General features: G+C 47.8%; 1 long non-coding RNA gene across 1 annotated transcript; it reads right to left on the reverse strand.

Moving 5' to 3' along the window:
• Positions 1–16464: 16464 nt before the first annotated feature.
• Positions 16465–19506, reverse strand: LOC120385030. The gene is made up of 3 exons (XR_005589225.1): positions 19447–19506; positions 18464–18598; positions 16465–16525 (listed from the first exon to the last, which is right to left on the reverse strand). It is a non-coding gene; the product is annotated as an uncharacterized LOC120385030 (long non-coding RNA).
• Between the last annotated feature and the right edge of the window lie 7755 nt (positions 19507–27261).

The following is a 27261-nucleotide window of genomic DNA, read 5'->3' on the forward strand; positions in this document are numbered from 1 at the left end:
CTAATATCCATTGATGGACTTAACCTCCATTAATTTATCTGCAAAAAGAACAAAGAGAACATGTGGCACCTTAGAGACTAACAAATGTATTTGAGCATAAGCTTTTGTGGGCTAAAACTCACTTCATCGGATGCATGCAGTTAAAAATTCAGTAGGAAGAGATATATACACACAGAGAACGTGAAAAAAATGGGTGTTGCCATACACACTATAACGAGAGTGATCAGTTAACGTGAGCTGTTATCAGCGGGAGAAAAAAACCTGATTTTGGGAGGGGAACAGGAGAAAGGACAAAGGAAGCAAGAGACGAAGAGAAAAGAGGGATCAGACAGTGGATGGAGCAAGAGGTGAATCAAAAAGGACAAACCCTTATGTCCCCAGTGATTCTAAGAGACAAAATCCCAGGTGCAAAATAAAATTCTGCCTCCTTAAGCTCGTGTTTTCCATGCCTAGAATTCAACTGTCACCAGATGGATCAGACTGAACAGGTTTCACACCTCCAGGAGGCTCTTACCTTCTAAACGGCTGTTTTCTAGTAAAATCACTAAAAAGGAAGGAAGAAACTCGAAAGAGGTTCCTCCTGGCGCTCACGTCCGTGAACCCGAATACTCTCTCAGTCCTCAAAGGGAGACCTGGAGAAGGAGACTTGCTCCAGTAAAGCCACAGGGTCTCTGAGGTTTCCCTGGCCCCTCGCCCCTGTCCTGCCTGGCTGATGTCAGCATCTCTCTGTGAGGTCACCACCTCCCCACCGCCTTGGACCAATAGTCTGAGCCCCTGCAAAAGGCCTTTGTGATGTCACTGCCACACCCCTCCCTTGCTGGGCTAATGTCCTGCCCCTGGCCAGGCACTTTGGAGGTTTGAGCTACTCCCTGTGGATCACCCAACTCAAGGAGCATTCGTTCTAGGCAGCAAGCCGGCTAGACAGGGAAACAGCAGACGCTGCTCCCAATGCTACACTCAGTTTTTCAGAAATTAGTCGACTTTATGGCCAGAAGAGACCATTAGAGCATCTAATCTGACCCCCTGCATATCACAGGCCTCCTGTATAGCACAATAGCTACTTTGGGGGCAAACACATTCCATAAAGGCATCTTGTCTTCATGAAATGACATCAGGAGATGGAGAATCCACCACTTTCCTTGGTAGCTTGTTCCTGTGGTGAATCATCCTCGCTGTTGAATATTTGTGCCTTTGTTGTAATATGAATTTGTCTCTTTTCACCTTCCAGCCATTGGGTCTTGTTAGGCCTTTCTCTGCTCGATTCAAGAGCCCTTTAATACCCAATCTTTTCTCTCCATTAAGGCACTTCAACACTTCAATGAAGTCACCTTTCAATCTTCTTTTGAGAAGCTAAACAGGTTGAGCTCTTTCAATAGCTCACTAGAAGGCAGTTTTCTCCAGCCCTCAGAACCTTTGGTGGCTCTTTGCTGCCCCAGCTCCAATTTCACAACCACAGAGACCCCTGTGCCTTTGCGTCAGCAAGTCTCCTTCTCCAGGTCTCTCTTTGAGGACTGAGGGAGTATTTGGGTTCACGGACGTGAGCGCCAGGAGGAACCTCTTTCGAGTTTTCTACTTCCCTTTTAGTGATTTTACTAGGAAACAGCAGTCCCTGTTTAGAAGGTAAGAGCCTCCTTGAGGTTTGAAACCTGTTCAGTCTGATCCATCTGGTGAGAGTTGAATTCTAGGCATGGAAAACACGAGCTTAAGGAGGCAGAATTTTATTCTGAATTTTATTTGATCCCCACCAATGACCTGGGCCATCCTTTGGGCTCTCTGGTGAGAACCCTCAGCCTCCCGTCCTCAGTCTCTACCCTGATTGGCTGAGCAGGGGGTTATTGACAGGGAGGAGACTCAGGTCCTTGTTCTCTTTCAAGACCAAGGAAATAAGTCAGAACCAGTTCTATGTTTGACAAATTTTGCTGCTTCTCTGCATTAATGGTCTCTGAGCAGTTCATGATTCTCTCTAACATGATTCTCCTCAAATACTGGCTGAATAATTCCTGTGCACTGTTGTTGGTCTGGAGCTCATCTGAGAGCATTTTATTCAGGTCATTCAATGTCTGAAATTCAAGATCCGATTGTTAGTTTGAAAATCAGGGCTCTTGGGTCCTATTCCCAACTCTGCCACTGACTGGCTGTGTGACCTCAGACAAGTCAGTTCTCCTTTCTCAGCCTTAGCGTCTCCCTCTTTCAAGTAGGGATAATAATGATCTGCTCCTACCTACCTCACAGTGCGTGGAGGCAGGGCCAGCTCTAGGTTTTTTGCCGTCCCAAGCAAAAAAAATTTTTGGCTGCCCCCACCCAAGCCCTGGGCTCCCCACTGCACCTCCCTGCCACCCCAGCCCTGGGCTCTGCCCCCCACATACCCTATGCTGCCCCAGCTCTTGGCTCCGCCCTTTCCCCCCTACTGCTCTCCCACCGACACCCCCAACCACCACCCCAGCCCTGGGCTCTGCCCCTCCACCTGCACCCCCGGCCACCCCAGGAGGTGTGTGTGTGTGTGTGGGGAAATTCCAGATCTTTCCACCTTATTCCAAATTCCTACTAAGGGGCCACTTTGGGGGAATGTGCTCAGTGGGGGAGCAGCAGCCCCCCCCTGCTCCTCCCTAGCTACGCTCCTGCTTGTGGGGGCCCCTGCAAGACCCAGGGCCTGGGGCAAATTGCCCCACTTGACCCCGCCTCTGGGCGGCCCTGCTAGCAGCTCTTCTGGGAGCGCAGGGAGGAATGACTCCCCCTTCTCTAGCTTCTCCCCGTGGGGCTCTGGGGAGCAGGGAGGGTTGTGTGATAAATTCCATCCAACTCCTGCTTTGATCCAAGCCGAGGGGCGTCTCAGCCTCCACGATCCCCTTGGCAGGGCCAAACAAGGGATGTTTTCCACTGCCCAGGAGACCCAGCCAGGGACTCAAGGCAGCCCAGACTTTCCCTTTCTCCCTTCTGGGAAATCAAGTTCAAGTTCTACAAGGAGCTAAAGAAGCCTCAACCCCGCATCTGAATTAATGTCAGTTTCTCACTGCCTGTCAGAAACAAATGTCATTTCAATCCCAGGTGAGTCCACATCAGTCATTCCTCAGCCCGATTCCTTCACCCTCCTGCCTTAGCTTAGGGCATTGTGCTACCCTGTGGGCATTTCATGTCCCTCCTCAGTTTCACACAGAGACACAATTTCCTTTGCATGGATCCATGAACAGCAAAACCTCCCTGTGTCTCTTGTCTGAGCCAGGGCATTCGATTCCATTGAAACCTTCTCTCCTGCAATGGCAAGGTCAGACAGAGGGGACGTGGCCACCTTCAGCCCTGGCAGTGAGATATTCACTCTCCTCTTTCTTCATGCTGATGTTGTTATTCCATAAAACATGAACCATGGAATAAAAAGCTGAGTTGGAAAAGAGAAGACTAAGGTTGGCAAAGAGAAGACTAAGGTGGGATATGACAGAGGTATATAAAATCATGAGTGATGTTGAGAAAGTGGATAAGGAAAAGTTATTTACTTATTCCCATAATACAAGAACTAGGGGTCACCAAATGAAATTAATAGGCAGCAGGTTTAAAACAAATAAAAGGAAGTTCTTCTTCACGCAGCGCACAGTCAATTGTGGAACTCCTTACCTGAGGAGGTTGTGAAGGCTAGGACTATAACAATGTTTAAAAGGGGACTGGATAAATTCATGGTGGCTAAGTCCATAGATGGCTATTAGCAGGATGGGTAAGAATGGTGTCCCTAGCCTCTGTTCGTCAGAGGATGGAGATGGATGGCAGGAGAGAGATCACTTGATCATTGCCTGTTAGGTTCACTCCCTCTGGAGCACCTGGCATTGGCCACTGTCGGTAGACAGATACTGGGCTAGATGGACCTTTGGTCTGACCCGGTACGGCCTTTCTTATGTTCTTATGTTCTTATGAGTTTACTCCAGGGTGAGGAAAGAAAGGAGCCACCAACTCCCCAAAAAATCTCAGTGCCCCAGAGAAAAGCTGCCCCTGTTATTGGAACTAATGATGTGCTGGAGCTATGTTGGGAAAAGGGACTGTCTGAATTGCCAAGGCAGGAATTGAACAATCTATAGCAACATCATTAACCACAGACACACTCTAGCCATGCTCCAGCCAGTGGGGAAATGAGCAGGAATTCATAATGTCAACTATAAAATGATACACATCTAGAAATAGCAGAATTATAATCAGCCAATCAGAACCTCTCCATAGACCCCTTACGCTACAACCTTTCTACAATATTGGCTACAAATAGGACAGCGGTCGCAACGGTAATCTATACGGTTACAGATTATGTCAATAATGTCACAGGAGGTGACACGGCATCAGTGAGACTGATACTGGAATAGCTTCCAGTTTTGGTGTCCTCCTTTGAAAAAGATGTGAAATTGGAACTGGGGCAGCAAAGAGCCACCAAATGTTCTGAGGGCTGGAGAAAATGCCTTCTAGTGAGCTATTGAAAGAGCTCAACCTGTTTAGCTTATCAAAAGAAGATTGAAAGGTGACTTCATTAAAGTGTTGAAGTGCCTTAATGGAGAGAAAAGATTGGGTATTAAAGGGCTCTTGAATCGAGCAGAGAAAGGCCTAACAAGACCCAATGGCTGGAAGGTGAAAAGAGACAAATTCATATTATAACTAAGGCACAAATATTTAACAGTCAGGATAATTCACCACAGGAACAAGCTACCAAGGAAAGTGGTGGATTCTCCATCTCCTGATGTCATTTCATGAAGACAAGATGCCTTTCTAGAATGTGTTTTCCCCCAAAAATAGATCTTGTGTCCTACAGGAAGCCTGTGATATGCAGGGGGTCAGATTAGATGCTCTAATGGTCTCTTCTGGCCATAAAGTCGACTAATTTCTGAAAAACTGAGTGTAGCATTGGGAGCAGCGTCTGATGTTTTCCTGTCTAGCTGGCTTGCTGCCTAGAACAAACGCTCCTTGAGTTGGGTGATCCACAGGGAGTAGCTCAAACCTCCAAAGTGCCTGGCCAGGGGCAGGACATTAGCCCAGCAAGGGAGGGGGTGTGGCACTGACATCACAAAGGCCTTTTGCAGGACCTGAGCCTATTGGTGGGGAGGTGGTGACCTCACAGAGAGATGCTGACATCAGCCAGGCAGGACAGGGGCGAGGGGCAGGGAAACCTCAGAGACCCTGTGGCTTTGCTGCAGCAAGTCTCCTTCTCCAGGTCTCCTTCTCCTTCTCCAGGTCTCTCTTTGAGGACTGAGAGAGTATTCAGGTTCACGGACGTGAGCGCCAGGAGGAACCTCTTTTGAGTTTTCTCCTTCCCTTTTAGTGATTTTACTAGAAAACAGCCATCCCTGTTTAGAAGGAAAGAGCCTCCTCGAGGTCTGAAACCTGTTCAGTCTGATCCATCTGGTGACAGGTCACTTCCCTTCTCTATAGCTCAGGCTCCTCCCCATCTGTCCAATGGGAACAGGGACAGTTCTTGAACTCTGGGCAGTCGTGAGCCTGAGTGAGAGAAGGGGCGTTAAAGCCCTCTGTGAAGGAGAAAGGAGAGTTTCACGGTGTTTAGCACCAAGGAATTCTAAAGTTTGCTAAAATGTCTAGTCTGTGGAAACAAGAAATGGTCAGGGCCAAACTTTTAACCACTGCCTTTTCTAAATCCCGTTCAGGGTGTGAGTCCCTGTCTTTTCGGTACCTGGGGTTCTTTGCCAGCAGGAGAGAAGAGGTTCCTGCCTCCATTTTTGTGGCCTTAACAAACCAAGTATTGTGCCCCAGTTCTCGTCTGAGAGCCCTGAAAAAGAACATCTTCCCATCCATGAACAAGACAGGATCTATCTTTCAAAGGGAACAAAGAGACCCCTGGGCCTTACAGACTAGCCAGCCTCACTTCCATAGCTGGAGAGATACTGGAACACTCAGTTTGTCAGCAGCACCTACAGGATAATTTGGTTCTTAGCACGAGGGATCATGGATTTGTCAAGAACAAATCATTCCAAACCAATCCTCTTTCCTTCTTTGGCAAGGTTCCAGGCCTAGTGGAGGTGGGTAAACAGTATGAATGATGATTTGGAAAGTGGAGTGGAGAGTATCGTTCTAAAATGTGCAACTGACACCAAGCACTTTGGAGCACAGGACTGGAATTCAAAACGCCCTTAACAAATTGGAGACTTGGTCTTCTTGAGCCAAACCCCATGGCTGGGCCCCTCTCTCTACACTCCTCCTCCTGGGCAGTGCGCTCTGACCTTGAATGGTCAGATGCTGCTTAGCGCTGTCAGAGCAGCTTTGGCTGGGGGATTCTCCCAGCACTTTCCAATAGCGGGAAGGTACAAAATCCCCATTTGCCTGCTGGGGACGGAGCCCTAGAGCAGGGAGCAACTTGCCCAGAGTCCCCCAGGAAAGGAAACCAACCAGCAGTGGAACCAATAGGAAACCCAGCAATGGAACTCTGGAGTCCTGGGGGTGTGCTAGGGTGACCAGCTGTCCCAATTTTATAGGGACAGTCCCAATTTTGGGGTCTTTTTCTTACCTAGGATCCTATTACCCCCCACCCTCTGTCCTGATTTTTCACACTTGCTGTCTGGTCACCCTTGGGTGTGAACATGTGTGGGTCCCAGCTGCTCCCTGCCCCCCTCATTGAAGCAGGTGTGCAGGGTTACTGCCCTGGGAACTGCATGGCACCAGTGGCCATGGGGCTGGCTGGAGGCAGGGCAGAGGCTGATTGGAGGTAGGGTCTGGTTGCAGGCAGGGCAAGGGGTGCGGGGCTGGCTGGAGACAGGGGTGTGTGGGGCAGGCTGTCTGGCTTCAGGCAGGTGTGTGTGGCAGGAGTTGGCTGGAGACAGGGCAGGGTGTCCACGGCTGGGGGTGTGTGGGGGCTGGCTGGCTTTGGGCAGGGCCACAGGGGGTGTGGCAGGAGTTAGCTGGAGACAGGGCAGGGGTTGTGGCAGGGGCTGGCTGTGGGCAGGGGGTGTGAGGCTGGCTGCAGGCAGGGCAGGGGGTGTGGGGCTGGCTGCGGGCAGGGCAGGGGGTGTGGGGCTGGCTGCAGGCAAGGCAGGAGGATGCAGCTGGTGGGGCAGGGCAGAGGGTGCAGGGCTGGCTGCAGACAGGGGCTGGCTGCAGGCAGGGCATGGGGTGCAGGGCTCACTGAAAATGTCCTGTCGGTATTTTAAGGTGAAGATAACACCATGGTTACCAGTTGACTGGCACATCCTGGGTTAAAGAAAGGAAGGGACCTGGAGTTAATAGTCTGAAGTATTTGTGTTACCAACCCTGTCACTGTCTGACCCCCCTTCAGTGTGGGGCAGGTGTGTACGTTGCTGTGTGGAACGCACAGACTCCTGCAGAGCAAGGGCAGCTGTTTCCAAGGCAGAGAGCCTGGCACTTAGGAGACTTTCTTGACTTGCTGTTTTGAAGCAATTCAGTAAAAGAACGGTGGAGCTACAATGTCCAGTCCAAAATTTCAGCCCCATTGGTGCAAAAATGCTATTTTAGGATCTAAACAGGAGGCTTCCAGCGCTAGGACACCTGACCAGAGAGCTCAGTGGGGGTGTAACAGCTGCTGACTCTGAGGGTCCTGGGCTAAATCCACTTGCAGGTGGAGGCGTTTCGATTTATTTGATCGATAATGAGGAAGGTGAAGATTTAATCGCAGGTATTTTTAGTAAATGTCATGGACAGATCACGGGCAAAACCCAAAAGCTCATTGCCCATGACCCGGCCATGACTTATACCATAAATACCCCTCATTGAATCTTGGGGAGGGAGGCCCAGGGGGTCCGTGGCACCAGCTGTGGGCGCAGGGAGTCCAGGGGGCCCGTGGCACCATGTACGGGGGGAGAAGCCCTGGGGACCCACGGCCACTCCAGATGCTGCCAGGTGAGGGGAGCCCCAGAGGCCAGCTCTGCTCCAGCCACCTCGGGACAGGTGCCAGGAGCCACTGAGCTGTGGCTGCTGCTGCCACACTTGGAACCACTGCTCAAGCTGCCCCCAGGCCAGCTGCAGGGGCAGCCACGGAGTCAGCCGCAGAGGCCACTGCAGAAGCCACAGAATCTATGACTTTTGCAGCGTCCGTGACACAGAGGGATCCCTAATAAAGAGACAAACCCCTCCCTGCTGTGACTGCAGTTCCTGGAAGGAAAGAGAAGAACAGAAAGTGAAGAGAGAAGGAAAGAGAGAGACTCCCTGTCACCTCTCTCCCCTGCTCCCTCCCCCTTGTATTCTGTAACCCCATCTCACTGGGTTCCCTGTGCTGGTGCCATGGGGGTGACTCTAGAGTTCTGGGGATTTGGGGGAGGGGAAGGGGGCTCTTCACTTCTCAGCATTTCACACAAATTTGTCTTTGGGCTGAAGTTTCTCCTGTGAGGCCTCTCAGTCAGAGCTGTACCACACCCCCTTCAGTGGGGGTGTGTGTAAATTGCAGAGTAGGCAGAGAAGTTGCCCATAAAGGGACATATTGATCCGGTGACTGGTTCTGACGGGGTCACATGTCCTCTGACACAGGCTCATGTGCAGAACATGGGAGCTCTGGCTTGTCCTAAATGCTGTAGACTGTGAGTTCCTGGAAAGGGCAGGGGAGAGGGAGCAAGAGGAGAGAGGCAGAGACATTGGAGATGAGGAATTGGGGGGAGAAGAAGGAGAGAACAGAGAGACAATAAATGATTGAAGCAGAACAGGTGTCCCAACTCCATCTTGCTCATCACAGGTGTTGAGAGAGACAGGTAGTTGCAGGTTTTCCAGTGTCAAGTCTGAACTTTGATTCTAACAATGTGCGTTGAAATATCAAGGGGATCTCCACATACCTGATCTCTTCCCCCCTCCCCTTTTTTGTATTAATTTTTATTTTGACGTGTTTGGCTTAACCTGATCGTCCTTTTCCCCACCTGTATTGCAACTTGGCATTTGTTTATTTTTCCTCCCTTTTGTTCATGTCATTATAATTGTAACAGCAAAGGAATCTGCAGGAGCAAAAACTGACTCAAAACTTCATTTCCCCATCATGCTGGAACATCCTACAAACAGCTCACACAGCTGGAATCATAACACGCAAGGCCAGGGGACGGGAGATGCAGGTTTCCAAGTGTTCTGTCTTTCTCAGATGACACATTCCAGCCCCTTGTATGCCTCCATCCTGTATGACCTGCTGGACTTTGACACATTTATTGTTTCATTCTATAGATAATGTGATTGTAACACAATGTGACTGAAATTGTACCACTTCCAGATGAGGAAACAACAAAAGAGAAAAGCCATTATTGCATTGACTGGGAATCAAACCCAGATGAAGTGCTTAGAAAGCATCCCTGCACACCACTATACCAATGCATCTGGCAGGAGTAGCTTTCCTGCAAGCTGTGAGTGCTGGCAGAGGGAGTGACATATGACCACAGAGTTAATGAGCAGGGTGGATGGGCTGGAAGCTGCCTGACAGCTGGGAGCAGAGTTAGGATCCCAGAGTGACTGAAAGGGGGCAAAGGTGAAAACAGATCTCACTGGGAGCTGGCCCCACACCAGCCCCGCCCCAGGAGAGGGGAACTGAAGCTCAACTTCAATCACAGAAAAATCTTCCCTGAGAAGGAAGCTTGTGTTAAAGACCAGGTTTGTGTTTGTTCCTGCTACATACTGCGGGGCTGGGTAGTGCTGATTCCAGCCCCCAGACTCTGGGAGGATAAGGAACAAATTCAGGCTGCCAGTGACCTGCAGGAGGGAGATGATCTTTTGACAGTGACGGACGCCTCGTCCTAAAGGCCTTTGTCTGCCCCTTCCAGTGACTGTTTGGTACTGGAATGCAGCTGCCACTCCTGGGTCTCTCCTGGGAAATAATGTTTCTGTGCAAAATACCAAAGCTTTTAACAGAAAGGAAGAAAAGGAAATGGCCACATGATGGGACTAGGACATAAGGAATGAAACACAAGATCCTTCTCCCTGTGCATTGACTTTTAACCTTGTTTGTGGTGGTGTATCCATGTTGGTCCCAGGGGTCCTCTGGGGCGCCAGGCATTGGCCACTTTCGGGAGAGTGGGCTAGATGAACTGGTCTGACTCAGTGTGGCTGTTCTTATGTTCTAACTGCTGGTTATGGAAGAGACGACCTTCCAGGCTACACAGACCTGAAGAAGGGTGCTGGGTTAGCTGCACAGCTTGTCTCTTTCACCAACAGAGGTTGGTCCTCTGCAAGCTCTTACCCTCACCCGCCTTGTCTCTCTTGGACTCTGAAAAGTGCTTTCTCCCCACTCTCCTTGGAGAGACGTTAAGTTTCCCTTTGGGCAACTATCAGGCTGAAGCAATTGTATTGACTGTGACACTAGAATTGAAGATTTAATATTATAAATGAATGAGTCTAAACCTGAGGTTCTGGTTTTCACATTGGTTTTTCTAACTCCGTTCCCAATGCTCTTCTAGAAAGGCCTCCAGGCTGCCTGCCCAGCCCAGCAAAAGTGGCCAGGAGAAAGCCCACACTGCTGCTCTTTCAGGTAGTTGAAGGCTGCTATCAAACCCCCCTCACTCAGTGAGTCCCCAGTCTGTGGCAGTGCATAGGATCCTTCCGTCCTAAGTGCAGGACTCTGCAATTCTCCTTGTTGAACCTCCTCAGATTTCTTTTGGCCCAACCCTCCAATTTGTCTAGGTCACTCTGGACCCAAACCCCGTCCTCCAGCGCTTGGATTCTTTACATGCTTTCACAGAGCAAAGAGCACATGTTCCATGATTTCATAGGGCAGAGTTTTGTGCTATCGGGAGCTTTCCCTGTGTGAACTTGACAGGTGGCTCAACATAGAGACACATTGTGACCCTTCTCAGGGTGCTGAGGACTGTGAGTCTCCTTGTTGCCACCTGCCACAAGGAAGAGGGAGTTTTGCATTTGGCAGCTGGATGTTAGTGACCAAACTCACCAGCCTGCTGGAACTCAAGGACCCTCCTCTGAGCTACAGCACCCACCTTAACCCTTGAGTTCCTTCAATGTGTCCCCCTCTGGGGTCCAGCCTGGATCACCAGATACCCGGTGAAATCCCAGATCCTCTCTTCCCCAAGTATCCCAGGTTACTAGTTTTACTGTGGACCATTGCTACTGTATCTCACACAGCACCTGAGTACAGTTATCAAACAAGCAAAAAATTTATTTAACAACGGATAGAGATTTAAACAAACAAACGTGAGTGATGGAAACCAACTGTTACCAACTAAACAAAGGCAGAAAGTGATAGAATAGAAAGGCCAGCACAAAAAAAACAGAGAGAGGAACAATAAGATACTAAAAGGACAATGGTTGGAACTCTCCATTTCTCTCAGTCTTTGGATTGATGGGTACTAGAGCTGTAGCAACAGTTGAGGAATCAGGGTAAATTAAATCAAATTAACTTTTCAAGATTAGCCATCATTTCCTGTATGACTAACAAAACACAAAACCAAGACAACTTTCAGTTTTCCAAAATAATTCAGATTATCACACAGTCTCTTACTCTTTAACCAATAACTTCACCTATAATTTCATTTTAATTGGTAACTTTAGCAAAGGGTCATTGTCTTAAATTCTTCAATAAATCTGAGCTACATCCTATCAAGCTGAACTAATATCCAATTGGGTGACCAAACAGCCTTCAGGAAAGATAGAAACCCACATCACAGAGAGACAATACATGACAAAGAAAGTGTCAAGTGAAATTCCAGAGCAGGTTACATCTGATTATTCAGAATCGGGACAAGAGAGTCTCCCATCACATTCTCCTCTGATCCATTCAAACCTGCTTCACTCATCCCTGTCTCCATAGTCAGTTATGTTATTTACAATTTTTTTAGTATCGTAGCATCCCCATAATGAGGGAAAAACAGCCCTCTTGCCAGAAGTGGCTTTACAATAGATGGAACCTGGGATTTAAACTCTAAATGATCACACTGTATTTGGGATCCATTTGAATTCCCCTCCCAGGACTTTGACACTTTCATCTCCAGTCATAGCGACTCTGATATAGGATTAAAGAAGTCAAAACATCATCTGCAAGCACAGACAACGGAGAATGCTTCATCACATGACACTTTGAGAAGTGGATGGATAGACTGTGACGAAGATAAACTCTGCCTGGCTCAGGCAAAGGTAACAGTTCTGCAGTGATGGGGAAGGAGGGAATCTCTGAGTCACCCCATCTCCTTCCAGAGTCACAGAAGCTGAAATTATACTGTTTTCCCGCCCCTGCTCCTCTTCATTTACATATAATTTGAAAAATTCCCAATATATCTGCTCTTCAGCACAACCCAGAGCAACGTGAGAACAATTGGCAAGGATACAATCTGTATCACTGGTGACTCAGTGGAGGAATGGTATAAATGTAACACTCCCTGGTTCCTCATAGGAAGGGCACACTCCAATTACTTGTGGGACAATAGAAAGGACAAATAGGTCCATCTCAAAAGAGGGCGAACTGCAAAAGGCAAAAATGGGCCACTCATCTGGACAAGCTGAGGGATAACGGTGCTGCACACAGTTCAAAGAGCTTGAAAAGTTACTATGTGGGAATCAGGAAAAGTATTAAAGAAAGAAAGTCTTGATAGCCCTAGAGATTTTTACAACATTTATCTCACTTGCATATTCTCTGATGGCTAACATGGGTTGAGCTACGACTGAAGTTTTTCCCACACTCACTGCATTTGTAGGGTCTGTCCCCTGTGTGGATTCTCTGATGCCTAATAAGGTGCGAACTGCGATTGAAGGTTTTCCCACACTCACGGCATTCATAGGGCCTTTCCCCTGTGTGGATTCTCTGATGTCTAGAAAGGTCTGAGCTGCGATTGAAGGTTTTCCTACACTCACGGCATTCAAAGGGCCTTTCCCCTGTGTGGATTCTCTGATGTCTAGAAAGGTCTGAGCTGCTAGTGAGGCATTTCCCACACTCACGGCATTCAAACGGCCTCTCCCCTGTGTGGATTCTCTGATGTCTAGAAAGGTCTGAGCTGCGATTGAAGGTTTTCCCACACTCACGGCATTCAAAGGGCCTCTCCCCTGTGTGGATTGTTTGATGACTAATGAGGTGCGAACTGCGATTGAAGGTTTTCCCACACTCACGGCATTTGTAGGGCCTCTCTCCTCTGTGGATTGTTTGATGACTAATGAGGTGCGAACTGCGATTGAAGGTTTTCCCACACTCACGGCATTCATAGGGCCTGTCCCCTGTGTGGATTCTCTGATGTACAGAAAGGGCTGAGCTGTGAGAGAAGGTTTTTCCACACTCCGGGCATGTATTTTTTCTCTTTCGCCTGAGGATATCCTGCTGTGTTGTGATTTCCATGAGGACCTTCTGAGTTCCCCAACAGGAAATACATTTATCCACTTTCTTCCCTGGCTGGTTTCCTTGATCTGTTTTTGGTCTGTGCTGAATCTCCCAGGATTTTCCCTGCTCATGACTCCTGACACATTCCTTTTCGATCTTTGAGATAATGCTCTGTTTTTACCCACTGGCTCAACATTTTCAGGCTGAGAATTCTGCTCCTCTTTCTCACATGCCATTGCATCACCTGCTGTGATAGAGACAGAAACCTCAAACAGGGATGGAAAGGGGAAGACCAAACAAAAACAAGTGCTGAAGACAGGTCAAATAAAAATCAGGAGCTGAACTCCCCAAACTCTTCCCCAAATAGGAGAGGAGGGTGATGAATTCAGCCTTCACATCCCATCCAAATACGCAGGGGGAAGGGAGGAAGCTACTGCCTGGTGTCTGCTAGGATCTATAGGAAGCCATGAACTATATGTACCCTGAGGATATGACCCCTGCAAGGGACAATAATGAACTGAGAGACCTCCCCAAGAGCTTTGTAGGGCATCCCAGATGTTTCCTTCAGGCACTTACAGATTCTGAGGTGGTTTAATGTTTCCTCACCTGTGCAGGAAGATCTCAGGATCTCTCTTTCCTCTGAACGCTGGAGGTCTGGGACCCATGGCTCTTCCCCTTGTTCCAGCTGGGAGATCGCATCAAGTTGGAAAACTAGAAACCCTGCTCAGATGAAAGAAAACAAAGGAGTTCAGTTGATTTCATAAGACTTGGTCATAAAAAAACATTCTATTAATTTAACTTCAGTGCTTAATGTGACCTGGTGGGCCAGTGGCAGTTCTCACTGAAAATGCCAAAGTTAGGGCAGGCTGAAAAAGGGAGAGCAGATGCTCCCAAAACTGCTGGTTAACACTAAAGTTAAACTCACCGACCAGTCACCAACTGTGCTTCTGATCCCCCACACGGGTTATCGAGAAGCTGAAAAAAGAAATCACACGGCCCCCTTTATTGCATCCCTGTTCTCTGACTCCCAATCAGCAACTAGGTCCAGTACAGTGAGAGGTTATTTAAAAACTCTGCTCACATAAACAAAGTGTTCCTCTGACCCCAAAGGGTCAGCCACATCACCAGGTCAGTATAGGTTTGGATATTACCCAAAATTCCATCCTTCCAGCCAATCCTTTAGCATCTAAACTAAAGGTTTAAACGAAAGAAAGACAGAAAGAAGTTAAATGGGAACGCAGTCAGATACATTCCAAAATGGATATATCAGGTTCTTAGCAGTATTGGTGAGTTGCTGGCTTGAAAGTCCGTCTGGAACGCATCCATAGCTTGGATGGGTCATTCAGTCCTTTGTTCCAGGGTTCAGTTTGTAGAAGTTGCTCCAGAAGTAGGAAGGGGATTGAAGACAAATGGAGATGATGCAGCTGCCCTTTACATTCCTTTTGCCATGTGGCCCGTACTTCCTGTGTCCCAAACACAAGCTTCACAGCACGTGGCATGGAAAAGCCTTGGAGTTCTCATTACACAGGCATACCCCGGCATGTCTTGCTGACTCAATAGGTGTATCCTCTTGGTCCTTTCCATGGGCTCATTGTACAGATGATGACCCTGAATGGGCCATCAAACAGGCTAGGCAGTGTTGATGCCAATATGTCTGGGGGTGTCACCCAGAAACACTGCACAAGTCTGGAAATACAGATATACCCTACATATCTATAACTCACAATACAAATATCAGAGGGGTAGCCGTGTTAGACAAAGGTGATACAAACGTAGAAACAAAAGTATCATACTTGGCAAATCATAAGATTTTCACTGACACCTTACATGGCATATCTAGCACAATTCATTGCAATTTTATCAGATTATATTATTATTTTATTATTAATACCAAAGTGTCTCACAATTCCATACAGTGTCACACTTGGTAAACCAGTGAATTCCCAGGACCAGTTCCCCAGGTCCTTGAAGATGCCGAACACTGTGCTTATGAGGGATTGAAATACCCACATATCTGCTGGGAACACACACACAGACACTGTGTCAGTCTATACCCCTCATCTAGAAAATTATGATCAATTTTGTACACAGTATGGCTTGTGAGGTATCATTTGAAAACGCATAACCTACTGAATATTATCCTCCTGTTAAAACGTGTAGTAACACTGTATGTAAAGTTATGAGATTTTACTGTATGATATTACTGAAAAAGTTACAATTCTGGGGAACACCCACAGACCAGTTCCTCAGAGACAGCAAGGCAAACAGCTGGTCAAACAGCCAGTCTCCTGCAGGGGGAAGGTGGGAAGAAGACATTTACATTCCATCACAGGGACCACTTGAAGTTGTTGTGGAAAATGACCACACGATTGATTTTGAATCAGCTCAGCCTGAGGCTCTTTTCTTGGTTAAAAGTGCGCAGGGGGCAACAGCTATTGGAATACTGTCCCCCTGAGCTAAAAATCACACAAGCCTTTTAAAGCTTAAAACCCCAAACAATGACACATACGTTGCATGTTAATTTCCTTATTTGGAATATATTGCAAAATATGATGCAGGTCAAAAGCAAGCTGAACAATCAGTTTTCCATATTCAGCCTTTCCTGTTATTGTTATTACACCTGGTGATATAGGAGCAAGACTCTGCATGTCTCAAGAAATGTCACTACCAACCTAGGCCATTTTCACATGCTGGGGTGCAATCCAGATCAGTGAGGAGTTGTGTCATCTGTAATCCTGGGTGAGATTCAGTGTTCTGCTGCTGGAGCTCCCCGGTCTGGATACCCCCAGCCAGCATTCAAGGCCGCACCAGTGTCTGTGTGATAAGTAACCCTGGACCGGCAGCTCTGACTCCAGCCGCCTGCTTGTTACATACCAAGCCCATTCTGGTTTGGGTAGAGATGGCTCAGGCTTTGGGAGAAGGCCGGGGGTAGGAAGCTTCTATTCATTATGCTGGACCTAACCCCCAGTTTTACTTGAATAAAGAGGAGATATTTGGCACTGTGTGATACTGCTCCTGTGCTCTGTTCCCAAAGTGTTCTGCAGCTTGGGAGGGTCTCTGGTAGTGTGTGTGTGTCACTGGCATATTGGGGTGATGCTGAAACACGACAGAGTAGAGGTGGCATTATGGGGTGGCATGAACCTTCACTCTTCATTTCCCCTTTCAAGAACAGAGGGAACAGGAATCCTTACCCAGCGAGGTCACATTCTCATAGTTCTGCTGCATGACATCCCAGTAGAGGGCTCTCTGAACGGGGTCCAGCAGAGCCCCCTCTTCCCTGGTGAAGTACACAGCCACCTCCTTGAAGGTCACCAGCTCCTGAAAGAGCAAGAGTCCAACACTCAGTACCTGCTGCCTCACTCACAACCCCACTATTCACGGAACAGCAGCACCAGGTAAATGGAAGCTCCGGGAGGCACATGTTAACAGAGTCCCACCTCACCTAGCTTAGAGCAGCCAGGCGGCATCAGAGGGTAGAAAGAGAGAACCTTTGTGTCTCCCAGCTGACAGAGGGAGGCAGGATCTTCACATTTATCACATACCTACTAGCCAGAGCTTGATATAGGAGATGGGGCTGTCTCTGGACCCTAGTGGTGTCTCCCTGGTAGGAATCCCAACACTCTCCAAATTAAATATATAGAAGAAAGGGGAAGTCAATAGTAAAGAATAGAAGTTAGAAGGTCAGATTTGTAGAAAACTGGTAAAGAAAGCGATCAGAAATCAATGACCAATCAATGACAATAAGAAGGAAGATTTTAAAAGTATATTAAGTGCAACCTTAATCCTAACAATGGTACTTTACTAATAGAAATGGCAGAATTATCAAAATAATGCAGAAGAGGTAAAAGTCCTCAATAAATATTTCTCTCCTGGATTTGGAGAAAAACAGATGATGTACTCGTATCATAAGATGTTGATGGCGACACTCTTTCCATTCCAACAAAAGTCATGAGGACAGTAGCTATTAAAGTCAGATATGTTTAAATCAGCGGGTCCAGATAACTTGTATCCAAGACTTTCTAAAGACCTGAAATCTGACATCTATATTCATCAAGAGAATGGAGCAGCCAATACTGGATTTCATTCATTAATAAAGAATCAAAGAAGGGTAATATGATTAGTGCCCACTAACAAAGGTTTAGAGAAAATAGAGCCTATCAAACTAACGGGATATCCTTACTGGAGGAGATCAAAAGTTTGGTTGCAGCTAATAGTATTGATGTAATTTACCTAAACTTCTGTAAGGGATATGACTTGATCAGCACAATATTTTTACTAAAAAAACTAGAATGATACAAAATAAACATGGCATGCATTAAATAGATTAAAAACTGTGATAGTAAATGGGGAACCAGGGTCGAGTGGATTTCTTTCTAGCAGGTTCCCGCAGGGATTGGTTCTTGGCCCTGTGCTATTTAACATTCTTATCCATGACCTAAAAGAGTGTATAAAATCATCACTTATAAAGTTTGCAGTTGCCACAATGATTGGGGTTGTGAGTAGAATGAAGTGTGAGTAGATTCAGGCTCCATCACTGGGAGTCTGGGAAGTTGTCCCAGCCCTGGCTGGAGGGTTATTTCCTGTTCCACAAAGAAGGGAAGTTCCATTCCCAACTCCTGTGCCTTGAAATTAGGCCCTATCTGACATTACACCCCCATATTCATCATAGTGGTACGGTTATAATATGATTAGGACATAATTATGATGTATTTTGTACAAGATGCATTATGTGTGGTGTCACTGGAAAAGTTATGATTTGCTGAATATGATTATCCTATTTGTGTGCACATATCACGTTCGTATCTGAAGTTATGGATATTGACTCTGTATCTGTCTTTCAAATGTGCTTACTCTGGGTAACACCCACAACGAGCCTTTCAGGTACAACAGTGAAGAAGCCAGACAGTGCTGATGGCTCATCAACAAAGACAATGGACTGTGGAAGAGCTTAGCCTTCCTCTGAATGTTTCAGCCAGCCTATTAGTCATGGATACTAGGTAAGGTAATAAGGTAATAATTGGAGATATACCAATCTCCTAGAACTGGAAGGGACCTTGCAAGGTCATCTAGTCCAGCCCCCTGCCTTCACTAGCAGGACCAATTTTTGCCCCAGATTCCTAAGTGGCCTCCGCAAGGATTGAACTCACAAGCCTGAGTTTAGCAGGCCAATGCTCAAACCACTGAGCTATCCCTCCCCCACTATGATGCAGCAGGGCCTGTGACCAGACCACATGACACTAAACTCCATTTTAGTACCTGTATTTTTCCACAAACTGGACTGGGAACTGAGTTTGGAACAAAGGGGTCACGCCATATGGAAAAGCTACACAAGGTGTGGTGTGACGTTATCTCTTGGTCTCATTCCCCACAGAAGAGAACTCCTGGAAACACCTGAGAAACAAAAACTGAAGTGGGGGAAGTGCTGCTCCCAGGATAAAGGGATTTCTAGCTTGTGTATGGAAACTTGGTGGACTGCTTGTATCATCAGTCAGGGTGAGAAACTGCTAATTCAAATTCTATCCAGCTAGTATATTAGTCGTAGTTTGAGTTTTGGTTATTTGCTAAATAATCTGCTTTGATCTGTTTGTTATCACTTATAATCACTTAATCTGTCTTTCTGCAGCTAATAAACTTGTTTTATGCTTTATCTTAACCAGCGTATTTTGAGTGACGTGTCTGGGGAAAATCTCAGCTTGGTTAGCACAAGCTCGCTGTGCACATCTGTCCCAGATCGAGGGGAAGGGGAACTATATTAATGAGCTGACATTACAGAGATCCCTGTGCACTATAAGAGGGTATAATTCTGAATGTATCCTACAGCAAGTGTGCAAGGTTGGGGAGCTGAGAAATTGGCTGTTGTCGTCTATCTGTGCTTGAGCGGCTTAGGTAAAGCACTCAGGTAGCAGTTGGGTGTATGGTGTCACCTGCTGTCCTGTTGGGTGATAACAGGCACTGGAGAGGCTGGCTGAATCTCCAGCAAATCAGTGTGAGAAGGGCCAGCCCAGCTTGAGGTTAGAGGGCACAGCGGTTCCCAGAAGCCCCCAGACTGCCCCTGCGGGTGACAACCCATCACACCTAAACTACACTAGTGTCAGCAGGTTTGTCACATCCTGTCCCCTCCTTTCTCCGCCCGAGATATTTCCTGCCTCCCACCACCTCTAGCAATTCCCACCCTCCTATGCATTTACTGCTCCTCTCCTCCAAGCAGAACCCACCACCAGCTCCTGAGAATCCCTTACCTGAGACAGCTCCATTGCAACCATTTCCTTCCCCCTGGGAGGACGGGATGATCTGGAGCAAAACATGGATGTTATTCTGTAGCCTGCTGGGGTGAAAAGGGCAAGGTGTAAGAATTCAGACGGGGCTTTTGTACATTCCACAAGCCGATTCCCCCCAGATTTTCCCCTGCTAATGGACACTCTAGGTTCTGCCACACTGTGAAGCACAGAGTGACCTTATCCCAGTACAGGCCTAGCCCCCTCCCACCAGGGTGTAACCCTCTGACACATGGTGAAACCCTCCCAGTAACAGTCTCTCTGTTACACTTATCAAGTTGGTGGACAATACCAAGCTGGGAGGGGTTGTAAGTGCTTTGGAGGATTGGATTAAAATTCAAAATGATCTGGACAAACTGGAGAAATGAGCTGAAGGAAAGAGGATGAAATTCAATAGAGACAAGTGCAAAGTACTCCACTTTGGAAGGAACAATCAGAGATCAGAGAAGAGCAGAATCCAAGGAGTCACTTTGGGGGATTCTCCTGTCATTGTCCCCAAGGCAGCTCTCTCAGGTTTACAAAGTTGTTTGATGTTACAGCCATTATACAGTCTCTCCTGGGAGTGCCCTTTCATCGGCTGGACCTAGTTTTAGTTTTCGGTAGTTAACAATCTTGGTTTATTGTTTATCTAACCAGTATGTTTGGATTCAAGTGTGTTGCAAACTCCATTTGGGATAACAAGCTGGTGCATGTCATTTTCCACTGATGAAATGACAGACTTCATATGAGCTTGCTTTGTTCAGTAGCGTGCTGGACAGTGCAAGACGCACATTTCTGGGGAAAGTTGGGCACTTGAGAATTTGCTGGTTTTTCCTGAGGTGTAATTCATGAGTGGCTGTCTAGCAGCACTCAATACTGTGTAGCAGGAGAGAGTTACATGCTGGAGACTGTGTGTAAGACAAGACTGTGTGACAAGAGGGGCTGTTCTCACGGGAAAACAGTGGAAAAGGCACCCCAGGTTGGAGAACTGAGGGGACACAGCTATTTAACAGTCCAGATTGTACTCTGGGTAATGTCACAGACACTCATTATGACAGAGCCTCTTTCAACACAGAGAAAGTAAATCCATGTCCCAGACATCGAAGACTCCAGACAGAGGGCAACTGTCCCTGGCACTGCTTCTTGCTGACAGAGAGGTTCAGAGACAGTGAGAGAGTCCTGGGGAAGCTGGGAACAGGAAGCATGGGCTGGTGGGGATCAGCTGAGAAAGGGAACAGGAAGGACAGGGATATCACTGAATGCAGGATCTCAGCAGTACTAGATGACAGGATAGCACATAGTGCAGCCCATTGGAAAACATAATCCCAACTATACATACAGAATGATGGGGTCTACATTAGCTGTTTCCACTCAAGAGATGGATCTTGGAGTCACTGTGGATAGTTCTCTGAAAACATCCACTCAGTTTGCAGCAGCAGTGAAAAAAAGCGAACAATGTTGGAAATAATTAAGAAAGGGATAGATACGACAGACTATATCATATATCATATTTGTAAAAACAGCAAATGAATCCATGATACACCCACATCTTGAATACTGCACGCAGATGTTGTCGCCCCATCTCAAAAAAGATATACTGGAATTGGAAAAGGTTCAGAAAAGGGCAACAAAAATGATTAGGGGTATGGAACCGTTATGCCAGACCTAACTTCCAGTTTCACTTGAGCAAACAGGAGCTATTTGACACTGTGCAATATGGCTCCTGTGCTCTGTTCCCAAAGTGTTCTGCAGCAGGGGAGGGAAATGAGAGAATGTTCTTTTTCTTGCCTATGTCCCAAGGATGGACCCCTAAAATGGAGCTGAGCACAGGGACCTACTAACGCTAATTCCGCCACTGAGCTTCCTTCTCTGGATACCCCCAGCCAGCATTCAAGGACGCACGGAGTGTCTGTGTGATAAGTGACCTTGGGCCAGCAGCTCTGACTCCAGCAGCCTGCTTGTTACACCCCAAGCATTATTGTGGTCTGGGTGGAGAAGGCTCAGAGTTTGAGAGGTCAGGGGTAGGAAGCTTCTGCTGATTATGCATACGTAACCCTCAGTTTCACTTGAGCAAACAGGAGATATTTGACACTGTGCTATATGGCTCCTGTGCTCTGTTCCTAAAGTGTTCTGCAGCAGGAGGGTCTCTGGTGTGTGTGTGTCACTGGCATATTGGGGTGATGCTGAAACAGGACAGAGTAGAGGTGGCATTGTGGGGCTGGCGTGTACCTTAACTCTTCATTTCCCCTTCCCAGATCCGAGGGGACAGGAACCCTTACCCAGCAGGGTCACAGTCTCATAGTTCTCCTGCATGACATCCCAATACAGGGCTCTCTGAGCGGGGTCCAGCAGAGCCCACTCTTCCCTGGTGAAATGCACAGCCACCTCCTCGAAGGTCACCGGCCCCTGAAAGAGCAAGAGTCCAACACTCAGGACCTCTTTCCTCACTCACAGCCCCACTATTTGTGGCAGAGAGGAGCCAATCAAATGGAAGCTCTGGGTGGATCCCACTCAACAGAGTCCCACCCCCACTCCGCTCAGAGTATCCAGCAAATACCAGGGTGAGGGACGAGAGAGCCCCTTGTCTCTCCCAGCAGATCCATCACACACCTGCTAGCCACCGACTGATTCAGGAGATGGAGCCCCTAGCAGGGTCCAGGGAGAGCTCCCTGGTAGGAAGCCCAACACCCTCCCCATTGTGAGGAGCGGGATATGAAGGGAGAGGCAGCTCCAATAAGCCTGACTCATGGGTGCCCCCTTCATATCTCACAGCGGCCGCTGGTTAGTGAGGTCAGGCTCCAGCACTGGGAGTCTGGTCAGTTTGACTAGCTCCATGTAGGTGGGCTATTTTCTTTCTTCACAAATTAGGGTATTTCCACCTCCGAACCTCCTGGGTCTGTTCCTAGAATCTGGGCCACTTTTAAATAACTCCCAGCAGGTTTGCCACACCCTGGCCTCCTCCTTTCCCCACGCTGTGAATTTCCTGCCCCGCTCCAACCTCTAGACCAGACTGTGCAAACCTTCCCATCTCCGGTGTATTTGCTGTCCCTCTCCTCCAGCAGGAACCCACCAGCAACCCCCCAATAATCTCTACCTGAGTTGGCTCCACTGCAGCCATTTCTCTTCTCTGTCCCACGCCAGGCTGGGATGAGCTGGAGCAAAACATGGACGCCATTCTGCAGCCTGTCTCAGGGAGAAGGGTGTATCAGAACCGGTTTTAGTTAATTTCACATCAGAATTCCCCAGGCCCTTTCCTGAAGACAGACACCTAGATTCTGCCATGCAGGAAATGCTCAGTCTGTTTATTACAGTGTAGATCTGGCCCCTCCTGCCATGCTAAGCCCAGACACATTTTTAACCTCCTTCTCCTCCCCTCACCCTCTAACAAAGTCTCTGAACACAAGGCTAGAAAAGAGCAGAACCAAAGGAGTCACTGTGGGGATTCCTCGGACACTGACCCCACGGCAGCCACACCCCAGCAGGGGGAATATGGAGTCAGGAACTGGCTTTTCCTCTGTCTGATCCTTGTTTTGTTCACTGGAAAGTCACAGGGGCAGAGGGAGCCCTGGGGGATGTCTCTTGAACTGGAGTATGGAAGGCCTGGAGGGACAAAATAGATAAGAAATGTCCATGGCCTGTCACTAGCAAATAATGGCCACCATGGATCCACCCCAGAGGTGGCTGCATCTTAGCACTGCAGGAAGCAACCCCTCACCAAGGCCATTTGCCATGGGGCTTGGGATACTTCTCAGCTGACACTGCACTCAGAGTGACCTCCTCATCCCGTGCCAGCTGGAGAAAAGGGTCCAGCCAACTCTTCTGTAACTGGTTGGGAACCACCGATCTCCAAACAGGGGGAGGCCTCTGGCTTTGATGGGTATTAAATATGTGGCTGATCTCTTTCTTTTGTAGCCTGATTTGGGGAGGTTAGTAGGGACAGTGGAATTTATCCACTTAATTTAGTTGTATTTAATAAGTAATTTTCTAATTAATTAGTAATGTTAATAATACTTGATAGATATTAATAATATGGGTATGGCTCGCCAATATGTGTGATCAGAAGATAAAGTTCGTCTTGAATCAGGCTTCACAGAATTTAATACAAGGAGATTGGGGTATATTACAGGAAATTTAGACAGAGACAGAGTTTAGTCAAACAAGACCTTTTATTTAAAATCAATAAAACAAGAAGTAAATGTAAAATGTTAAAAAGCAGTATGAGATTACAAAGTTATAAAATATCACAGTTCTTTAAGAGATATGATATGATATTACACAGTTCTAAATGCACTTTGCAGCAAATAGTACTAGAGTAAATTTCACACCTCTGCTAGAGGAAGTATAGTTATAAAGAAACTGGTTATGAGTTAAACCCTTCTTAGCATAGATGCTTTAGAGGTGAAGTAGAAATTAAGAATTATTTCATACTTACAGCTGTGAAAGGACAGAACACTATGACTTATCAGTAGTTGACAGCTTTCGTAGGTGTAGGCAGGGTGAGGCGATGGAGAATAGAAGGATGGGTGTATCGCCTGCCTAATGGTGGATTGTCACACCTTTTATAGGGAGAAATCCTTCCTCCTATGCCCAAATTTGTCTTTCCCCCATGGAAAGGTGAGGGTACCTGTTTTCATTGGCTGACCTTTTGTGTGCGTACTAATGACAGCTATATAGTAGCTTGCGGGTGTATGTGTTACATTTGTGGTCAAAAATACCCTCCTTTGTACCCTAACTAGGTGAAAGGTTAGTAAACATTCAAAAAGTCCCTAGACATTGTGCGTAGGTTTGTCTCCTATTATTACTTTTCTGAGTAAGGGTCTTAAAGGTTGCTGTCAGCGTCACAAAGGAAATAGGCCAGGATGTCTGGCTTAGAAGTTTCTAGATATCTTGCGTTACAGCTATTGCAAATTCCTATTAATCTATGCAGCTTACACACTTTATCAAAAAGACATTTTATACAGACCAACAGATTAATCCTCAGGGCTACACTTTGGCAAACATTTTAACAGAGGTAAAGGAGGGACCAAATGATTCACAAAGGAGTCGGGAAAGATGATCTCTGGGCAATTTCACCCCCTGCAACCTCCAGGATGGAGAAGAACTCAGGGCAACAGGTTCCCTCGAAGGAAGAAGTTGCTGGGATTTAGAAACACGGGGAACAGCCCCAAACCCGAGGGGATTTTTAACTGACATTTGATAATGAGATAGAAAGAGGCAAAACCTGAGCTTTGAGAGCAACGTTCAGAAATGAAAGAGAAAGGGTGGAAATCTGAGAGATTTTGGATCCATTTTGCAAATTATAGAGAGACAAGTGGAAAATCAGAGGGATTTTATATCAGTTGTTGATAGGAGGCAAAATCTGAGTGTTTCACATCAATATTTGATAAATGAATAAAGAGGAAATGGGCAACATTTGCAAACATTTTATATCCATGTTCAAGAATCTGAGAAAAGGTGTAAATCTGAGATTTTCTTAGAATTTTATAATTAGAGAGACGGGGAAATCTCAGGGCATATTCAATTAGAAATAGACAACTAGAGAGCAGTGGGGCAAATGTTTAGGGTATTTTATATGAATCTTTGAGATTTGCAAAGCAAATATGTCACAAACTGCGTATTTGATAACATGAGAGAAAAACATCAAGATCTGAGGGGATTTTATATTGCTGTTAACAAACTAGTGGAAAAGGGGGACTGTTGGACTGGATTTTATACGACTGTCCAATACATAAACACAAAGTGATGGTTCCCCCACCCCCACCATTGCCATGGGCAGCAGGGAGCCCTTTGAGGAGCTGATTAAAAGGGAGGGGGAGGGGGAGCTGAAAGGTCCCTGGATAAAGGAAGGGAGCAGCAGTGGGGGACGGACAGGTGACTGGCAACTGATGGTTGGGGGCAACTGCGTTGGTAGTTAGGGGGCAACAACTGGGATTGGGAAAGGGGGGTCTGGGCAGTCCCCATGGGGGACACGTGCATCTCCCTTCCCTGGCAGAGACACGGCATCTCCTAGAAGATCAGGGTTGGAAGGGACCTCAGGAGGTGTCTAGCCCAACCCCCTGCTCAAAGCAGGACCAATCACCAACTAAATCCCCAAATGGCCCCCGCTGAAGTCAGCTCCCAGCCCTGGGTTTAGCAGGCCAGTGCTCTAACCACTGAGCCATCCCACCCCACTCCAGGGGCAGCCATGTGCTGGGGAATGGCGCAGGGCAACAATTTCCCACCTACACAAGGACAATCGCTGCAGATAACACGGGTGGAAAATGCCCCTCACGAGAAGATTTTAAACTGACGTTTGAGACTCATGGGGAGAAACGGAAATCGGGGAGACAGGAGAGCTGATCATTGGAGGGAAAGGGAAATCGCCCCAGATTTTATAGCCCCGTGTGAGACACTGAGCGAGAAAGGGGCAGAACTAGAAGAGAATTTGTATCAGGGGCGAGCCAAGTGGCACAAACAGGGACAGGATCAATTAACCCCCTCCCCTACCCCGCCCACCACTTCTCCCCCCACTTGGGAATTTCCTGGCTGCACAGAGACAGTTCAACCCCCTCCCCGCGTCCCACTGACCTTCCCTCCAACTCCAGCTTCTCCTCCTGCCTGACACCCCCATCTCCCCACACCACAGGATCCCCCCGAGGCCCCAGTCTCTGCCCCAAATCCCAGCGATGCCGGGGCAGCTCTGCTGCAGCTCCACTGGGGCTGAGGCAGCTCTGAGGCTTCTCCCGGGTTCCCGAGGCAGAGTCACTTTCCTGCCCAGCCCCAGTGCCCCGGGGTCTCTCACTCCAGGGCTCCGTGGAGGCTGGACACCAGGGATGGGACGGCAGGAATGGGGGTGACAGGCTCCTGTTCCTCAGTCTCACTGGCGGGACCCAGGAGGTTCGTGCGCTCTCGGCTTCGGGAGCACTGGGAGAGACCCGACCGTGGAGGGCCGTCGGCTGGGGGACGCGGCCCCAACGCAGGCGCTGAGCACGTCCTTATATCACTTCTGGCGGGAAAAGGGCTGAGGAGATGGAACGCTGAGGGCTGGTTTGGCGGGAAAAACCAGTTTGGACTGGTTTGACCTGTCCCTGATGGTAAACAAAGTCCCTCTCAGAGATGGAGTCCAGGGTCCAATAGTTCATATGCTCCAGATTTGGATCTTATTTTAAAGCCAGTGATTTACTTCGTAGACATCTTATTAACCAACTAATGGAACCTATTCAACAGTTCATACTTCTCACACCCTAACAATGAGATAAAAAAAGAACACAGACAAGCCTTGTCAGTAACAGCTAATGTCCCAACTGGGGCCTTACATTGAAACTTGCTGTTGCAGAGCTGCTGCTCAGGGATGGGAACCTCCTGGCACCCCAGCCTCCAAAATCACTCAGGCTGCACTTTCTGCACGACTAGGTGCTACAGCTGAGGGGCGTGGGAGGTGGTGGCCTCTGCTGCAGGTGATGGGAATCTTGAGTATTTAAAGCCATGCCCTGGGGAGGAAGTGCCTAACTCCAGAGTCTGCAGCTGCCTAGGGCCAGGGCTGAGGATTTAGAGTTCCCCCTAGTGCTGCCGTTTGCAGGGTTCAAGCCTGCTCAGCCCTGGCATTGCCGCACCCTCCTGCAAGGCTAGTAGCTGCAGCTGGCTAAAGCTGGCCTCTGGGAACTGGCCCCATGGCTGTAGCCAGAGAAGCTGCAGGTGGCTCTGTGACTACTGGGGCCATTAAGCTAGAGCAGCTAAAGACACTGGAGTTCACCTCAAGGAACAGAGAGGGCACCAGTAGGACAGGAATGTCAGGGGAGCAGGGAAGGAGGGAGCAGGTCA

Source organism: Mauremys reevesii, linkage group 17 (assembly GCF_016161935.1).
Source record: "Mauremys reevesii isolate NIE-2019 linkage group 17, ASM1616193v1, whole genome shotgun sequence".
NCBI classification, from domain to species: domain Eukaryota; kingdom Metazoa; phylum Chordata; order Testudines; family Geoemydidae; genus Mauremys; species Mauremys reevesii.